Source organism: Daphnia magna, unplaced genomic scaffold (assembly GCF_020631705.1).
Source record: "Daphnia magna isolate NIES unplaced genomic scaffold, ASM2063170v1.1 Dm_contigs074, whole genome shotgun sequence".
NCBI lineage: Eukaryota > Metazoa > Arthropoda > Branchiopoda > Diplostraca > Daphniidae > Daphnia > Daphnia magna.
This window is the reverse complement of record NW_025533120.1, coordinates 169425-177062: the sequence shown is the minus strand read 5'-3', so window position 1 is coordinate 177062 and position 7638 is coordinate 169425. Positions and strand designations below refer to the sequence as shown.

Below are 7638 nucleotides of genomic sequence, written 5' to 3'. Positions count from 1 at the left end.
CAATGTGAATACACCGTTAACCACGAGTTTTAATTTCTATATGTAAACAGCCTCAAATATACTTGTATTCAATGTGAATACACTGTTATACCATGAGTTTTTACTTCTATATGTAAACAGCATCAAATATACTTCTATTCAATGTGAATACACTGTTATACCATGAGTTTTTACTTCTATATGTAAACTGCATGGAATATACTTGTATTCAATGTGAATACACTGTTATGCCACAGACAAGATGAAAACTTCACAAGTTCTTGTTTATTTAGCAATGAATGTCTTCACTTGACCAACTTCAAATTGTTCGGTGGATTGTATCGTCATTTACAAACATTCCACCCCAGTTTTTTTATGTGCCTGTGATTGAACAATTCAAAGTCACTGAAACGTTGACAGCAACAGATATTTGTAACAACTCAGCTATTGAAATTGGTAAGTTAGTGTAAGTTAAGTTAAGTTAACCGTTTATTAAGCAGAAGTTTTAAGACTGTGAACGGGCTTCTACACATGTTGAATTAGCAAAACCAGATGTTGATTTACAATACCTTGGTGCAGATTTTGTTCTAAACATGCTAACGAACAAAAACTAACTCGAGTTAATGTGCAATATGTCATGAAAGTAGCAACTTCCTTGATCAATGAAACCGTGAAGCAGAAAGTAAAACAAGCCATTGGATTTTCATCGCCATGTACTTTTATGAATAATATTGTAACGTTCACGCATCATTGTAAGAGAACTCTCGCCATCCGTTATAGCTGTAACGGATAGACAAACGACCGACGGAAGTGTCATTCGAGTGTCATCCGATTGCTGATGCATCGGATTCGCCGACTGACTCTTTCCCACGTCTGAAAGACTATAAATGGGACTGTAGTGTAGACCATCGTGGCCAGTAGTTAGATAGAACAGTTATGTTTACTTTGTGTAGTGCTTGAGTGTTGAAAAGATTGAATACACCGATATTGATTCTCCAAACCCATCGGCGATAACTCGTTACATGGTGGAGATGCAGGGTAGACCTTCCTGGTAAAATAAGGTAAGATCATTGGGCTTGATTCTGAGTTGTTAGGGGACGAAGTGAGAGAGTAAGAAATTAAGAGGCAGGTGCTGTTGAGAGGTGCTTGGAAGGTGTGACCAGCGAGTATTGGTACCTTAAATTGCTTGGGTATAGGACCACAGGCCTGGCCGAGCTTCTTATTCGTTTGAACGTCCACAACTCAAGTAAGAGAGCGGATCTTGTCTTGTTTTATGCGGGTTATAATAGGTCTACTCCCCCAGTAGACCTATTTTAACCCGTTCGTCGATCCTGAATGATCGGGTGTAGATGAGTACTGGTCCACTGCGGCAAAGTAAACGGTTAAGGGTGATTGAAGCGTCACCCAACGGCGAAGTAATGGAACGTAGGGGGCCCAACGTAACGGAAGTTTAACCGGAGGTTACGACCAAAGTTTGTGTTAGTACTGGGACGCAAACCTCTCTAGCGATAAGTCACCCCGCCACGAGCCACGGAGCTGAATCAGGGAATCCGGTCGGGAGTTCTGGAGAGAGGGCGAATCGGGGGTGCAATTATCGGAGGTTCTTGCAACAGCGGAGGCCGAGAGACAGCGGTCTAGGGGAACGGACGGTTGTGGATCCAGACGACTCGGGAGAAGAGGCGGGCGCAAGAGAGCGATCCACTACCTATCCACCCCTGCTAGGTAGTAGGGCCGAGAGTAGGCAACTTGGTGGAAGCGGGGATAGAAGGGGCCTACTACACGGAGTCACTTCAGTGGTATTCCGGCGACCTACGAAAGGACGCGGTAGGGCTCAGAGTGAATTCCGAGCCGGAAGAGGGCACCAGTCAGGAGGGCTCGGATTGGCACGGTTGGAGAAGCCGACCCATATCCTCGACAGATTCATCACTTGCAGATTCGGTAGACGAAGAGGAGCTTGCGCGTGAGTCGTCAGGCAGTTCAGCGGGTTCTCTGGCCGCGTCACCAGTAGTCATGGCCCAACGACCACCTGCCCCCCAATTGAAGTACCGGACTCCTCCGATCTTCTACGGGAGGAAGAATGAGGATGCAGAGGATTGGCTAGAGCGTTATAAGAGTACGGCTCTCTATAACCGCTGGGGAGCAGCTGAAATGGCCGAGAATTTTGGGATGCAGCTGAATGGGGAAGCTAGGAAATGGTTTCTCTGCTCGGGAGCGCCGGCGGTGTGGCGGGATACACCGGCAGTGGCAGCAGCACCGGGGATGGTGGCTGTGCCTGGGGTGGATGGACTACGAACGAGATTTCTTCGCGCCTTTCAGCCGCAACATTATGGCCGCTATCAAGAGGCAAAGTTACGACAGCGGAAGCAGGGGATAGACGAATCAGGGGTGGAATACATCTACGACGTCATCGATTTGTGTCGGAGGGTAGACCCAGGGATGTTGGAAGAGGCAAAAGTGGACTATTTGTTTCGTGGTTTGAAGCCTACCCTTGTCGAGAAGATATGGATGACTAGCCCGAGAACTACAGCGGAATTCTTGACTGTGGTGCAGCTGCACACGGAAGCGTCGGAGTTAGCTATTCGACCCAAATGGGCTGTGAGCGTGTTGGGACCAATGAAGGGGTTACCTCCTCCAAAGGAGGAAGCTGGGACCGAATTGAGAGACCTGTTGCTGGAATTTAAAGCTGAGCCCGCCAAGTTAAAAGGCGTGTCAAAATCTCCCAGGCCGGAGGGTGGACGGGGAAACTTGGAACGACCTCAAAATAATGTGTCGTTCGCATCTCTGACTTTGGATGGGAAGCCTATCTGTCAGAATTGTGCCAAAGCGGGGCACATTGCTCGTTTCTGTAGGGCGGAGAAGGGCCAAGACCAGAAAAGTACGGCCCCGAAAGAAGATGGGAAGGGCGGTCAGCGGAGTGATCGTCGAGACGAGGGAGAGAACAGATGGAGAAACGATCGGCGCAAGGAAGATGGAAAGACCTGGCAGGCTAGGCGACGGGACTCCGAAGAAGATGACCGGAATACCGTGGGCATGGGGTCGGCCGACGAAGACGACTCAGGAGAGGCGGCCGCACTGCTTATTGAATCTTCCTGCCTGATAACCGAAGAGTTAGTGTGCCGAGGAATAAGGATCAAGCCCGTGATTGACACCGGAGCGGTGATGTCGGTGGCGTCTCCGAGCTTGCAAGAGAAACTAGGAGCTCGTCGTATGAGATAGGAAGGACCGTCTGTAGTCATGGTAAACGGCCAGAGAGCTTCCCCGCTAGGAGCCCTCGAGCTAGAAATCGAGCATAGAGGAATGGAGGCCAGTGGAAAAGTAATTCTATTGGAAATGAGAGGGATCGAGTTACTGCTGGGCAATGACTTTTGAGCCAGTTCAAGCGGCTCCCAATAAATTACGTCCCAAATGGCGCTAAATTATTGCTCGGAGAGTTACCGGTGAACGTAATCGAAGAACTGGAGGCCGTGAAAGCACCTAGATTGGTCACGAAGACGGCTAGAATGCTTCCGCCCAGAGCCATTGTTCCGGTGGAGATAGAAGCCATGACTCTCAATGAAGCAACGTGGATGATTGAACCTTCGGAACATCTGGCTCGAGCCAAGGGGCTGACGGCGGATAAAGTGCTGGGGTCTTCGGATCAACCGTTAGGACAAGTGTTGATGGTTAACTTAACCAATCGGCGCGCCTACCTAAGGGAGGGGGCCGTCTTGGGACAGATGGAGGCTGTGGAACCCTCCATTGTCGAAGTGGATGAAGGGGAAACGCCAGATTCACTGGGCGACGATGTTGGGGAGGACTCAGCTGAGTCAATAAGGGACTCAGATTCTACGCCGAGAGTGACCTCTATTCCTCGTCAAGCTTTTCGGGCTCAAGTAGCATCGACGCTTCCCCCTGCTTATGTGGAGAAGATGGTTGAGCTACTTGAGGAATTTGACACTAGTTTTGCTTTGAAGGAGGGAGAACTGGGGGTGTGCAAGATTAAGGCATCGTATAAATACTGGTACAGCCACGCCGGTACAACAGTCTCCCTACAAGAGTGCTTGGAAAGAGAGGTCTATTGTGCAGAAACAAGTGGACGAAATGCTGAGCGGAAGTGTAATTGAACGTTCAACAAGCCCGTGGGCATCACCTGTGGTCTTAGTGAAGAAAAAGGATGAAAGTTGGCGTTTTTGTGTCGACTATAGCCGCTTCAACGCCATATCCGTAAAGGATGCTTACCCTTTGCCGAGGATCGAAGAGACGTTGTCTCGGATGGGGAACGCTAGCATCTTCTCGACGCAAGATCTGGAGAGTGGGGACTGGCAAGTGACACTAAACGAAGAGGATAAAAACAAGACGGCGGTTGTCACCCCCGACGGGCTTTATCAGTTTCTGGTTATGCCCTTCGGGTTGGCCTTCGCACCGGGGACGTTCTAACGCATGTTGGATTTGGTTTTAAGCGGGCTGAGATGGACGATTTGCCTCGTTTACCTGGACGACATCAGCATCTACGTGGCTGATGCGGAGGAACACTTGGTGCGACAAGTGTTGACCGCCCTGCGGAAGGCCGGGTTGAAAATTAAGTTGGTGAAGTGTCAGTTTGGGGCCAGCGAAGTCAAGGCTTTGGGCAACGTCTTTAGTGGGATGGAGTTAGGCCTGACCCAGAAAAAATTAATGCGGTTGAAAACTTTCCTTCTCCGTCCACCCTATGTAAGCCGAGTGAACAGTTGAAGTGCGTACGTAGTTTTGTTGGTCTTTGCTCGTATTATCGCCGGTTCATTCCTCAGTTTGCACACACAGCCAAAACCCTGACGGACATGTTTAAAAAGGATGGTTGCTTCGTGTGGGAAGAGTCGCAAGAAGTCAGCTTTGAGCTGATGAAGCAGGCTCTAGTGAGTGCGGCCACTTTGGCCTATCCCGATTTTACAAGGCCGTTCGAGATACACCCTGACGCCTGTGACTACGGTTTGGGAGCGGTGTTACTACAACGCGTAAATAACATTGAGAGGCCCCTGGCCTACGCGAGTCGCCTCTTGTCTCCAAGTGAGTCGAATTACTCGATAACGGAGAAAGAGTGTCTCGCTTTGGTTTTTGCCGTCAAGAAATTTCGGAGTTACATATGGGGAATGGATACTTTGGTGGTGACCGATCACCACGCTCTGTGTTGGCTACTCACCCAGAAGGATCTAGCCGGACGTTTAGCTCGCTGGAGCCTACAGCTTCAGGAATTTCTACTACGGATCATACACCGCAATGGAAGACTACATACGGAGGCAGATGTGTTTTCCCGCTATCCGGTCGACGCACCGCAGGAGCTCGACGAACAGCTGTATTGTACTCTAGCTGCCTTCAGTATTGACACTGAAAGTAAGAGTGAGTTTCAGCAGGCGCAGCAAGTGGAGTGGGACCAAGTCTTCGCGGGGCTGGAGAAAGGAAGGAAATACAGCCAGTATCGCCTTAAGGATGGTCTGCTGTTCCAGACCAAGGTCGTTGATGACGGCCTCCTACTAAGGGTATGTGTGCCTCAATCCTTTAAGAACGAGAAAATGCGCTCTTGCCATCATGACATTACCGCCGGCCACCTAGGTTTTACTTGTACTCTTGACAAAGTGAGGGGTAGATACTACTGGTGGGCCTTGGCCGAGGACGTGCGTGATTTTGTGCGGGCGTGTCGGGAATTCCAGTCCCGAAAACCAGTCTACCAGCGACCAGTGGGGTTTATAGAAATTCGAAGGAGTGAACGTCCATTCGAGAGACTGGGGATGGATATTCTGGGACCTTTTCCACTGTCCAAGAGTGGGAATAAAAGTATTATTGTAGCCGTAGATTACGTCACCAAGTGGGCGGAGACTCGAGCTCTACCTTCAGCAGATGTGTCAGAGGTGGCAGATTTTTTAGTGAAATTTGTGCTGTTAAGACATGGACATTCGAGTGAATGGCATGTCAGATCACTACGACGGAGTTAAGTCACAGTTTAAACAGACATTGCAACAACATGTGAAAGAACAGGAACAAGAAGAATTGTTGAAATTGCGGAAGGTTCATCAGCGCTGGAATGAACTAAAAACAGCCGTCGGTGTGCAAGAGTCCAGAGTGAAACGTGGCCTAGTGAATGGAGGAGGTCGACTTCTTAACTGGCTTTTTGGGGTCTCTACCCAAGAAGATCTTGAACAAGTGAACGGCCAGATCAACAAGCTTTCGACGGAGACAACATCCATTGCGCATGCCCTGGAAGTTCATGCTTCTCTCATTAACGAGACGCTGTGGGAAACTAAGGCAAGTGGCGACGCCGTAGCCGAGCTACAGACGGCTTTTGCAAAAATCGAACGAGAGGTCTGGAAAATGGACAACAAAATGGACGGGGTGGTGAAAGAGATCGAAAGGCAATGGATTGCTACCACGAAAGTTGGAGATGCGTTCCGTCAAATTGGGCCTGCCGTGGGATGGATCGAAGAGGTGATGGATAATTTTGCCGTTGGTTTGTCTGCTATGGCTATGGAACGTCTACCAGCTACCCTTTTTCCCTCGCTGCAAGTTCAAGCCGCCCTGAAAGAAATTAAATCTGTCCTGCCGTCAGGATCGTCCTTGAGTCCATCCATTCAGAAGGGCGATGATTGATGTCTTTGAAGTTACAATGTCGTGTACCGCACACATGGATAATTGGATTTTTCAAGCAAGCTTCAGGGAGAATGTCAAGTATGCACTGAACAACGCGTCACTGAGCTTGAAAAGGTAGGGCAAGTTTTGAAAGCGCCCGAGGCTAGTGAGACTATACTAGAAAGGGAGGGGGGGGGACAAGAACCCAGAATAGCCAGTCGATACTGACGCGCCGTGCGATGATTCAAGGTCGCGTAGCCCTCATGAGGGAGCATCTGCGTATCATTGAGGAAGAAGAGAAAGCTAGACGGGGCGCGGGGCAACCCGAAACAGTTCGGTACCCATTCGAATTAATAGCAGTTATAGCGATTTTATTCTTTGGTTTGGGAGCAAGTCTGTTCGTTTGTTTGCGTCAAACCAGGGCAACCATAAAAGCCTTGACTCAACGCGTAGTCGAATTGGAAGGTCGGTTGACTATTATGAGGCCGAGGTGGAAGAGCGTTTATAACTGTTACCCGACCCGTTGTATTTGTTTTGTTTCTCTCTCTCTCTACCCTATTCTGTTATAGGATGTTATGGTTATGGTGATGGTGATGGTGATTCTGTTATGGAATTATTCGAATTGCTGAAATTATTTTGGTGTTTCTTGTGTATCTTTTCTTTCTCTTCTCAATAGCTATTTGTAGTTGTTTTTGTTTCATGCTTGTTTTATTGGTAATTTGTTTTTTTTTGTTTTGCTTTAATGTCCATTGGTTCGACTAGTAACCCTTCTAGCATTTGTTGTGAAATTTGTTTACATTAAATTTTGCATTCATTTGTTTTCATTTACTTTTGCTTGAAAATTGTTTCTTTGCACTGATTTTTTTTGTGTGTTTTTGGCCGAAAATGGCTCGTGTCTCTTCCGTTTTGGGGTTTATGTTTATTTTTTCTCCTTGTTCTTCGTCGTCATAGTGCGATGGGGACGAGTCGCAGGCTGAAGGGGGGGGGGATGTAACGTTCACGCATCATTGTAAGAGAACTCTCGCCATCCGTAATAGCTGTAACGGATAGACAAACTACCGACGGAAGTGTCATTCGAGTGTC

The 7638-nt window shown here is 48.4% G+C and overlaps 1 long non-coding RNA gene across 1 annotated transcript; it reads right to left on the bottom strand.

Annotated features, from left to right (window-relative positions):
- Window positions 1-450: 450 nt before the first annotated feature.
- LOC123477494 lies at window positions 451-1403 on the bottom strand. Its single transcript, XR_006652631.1, has 2 exons — window positions 924-1403; window positions 451-860 (listed from the first exon to the last, which is right to left on the bottom strand). It is a non-coding gene; the product is annotated as an uncharacterized LOC123477494 (long non-coding RNA).
- Between the last annotated feature and the right edge of the window lie 6235 nt (window positions 1404-7638).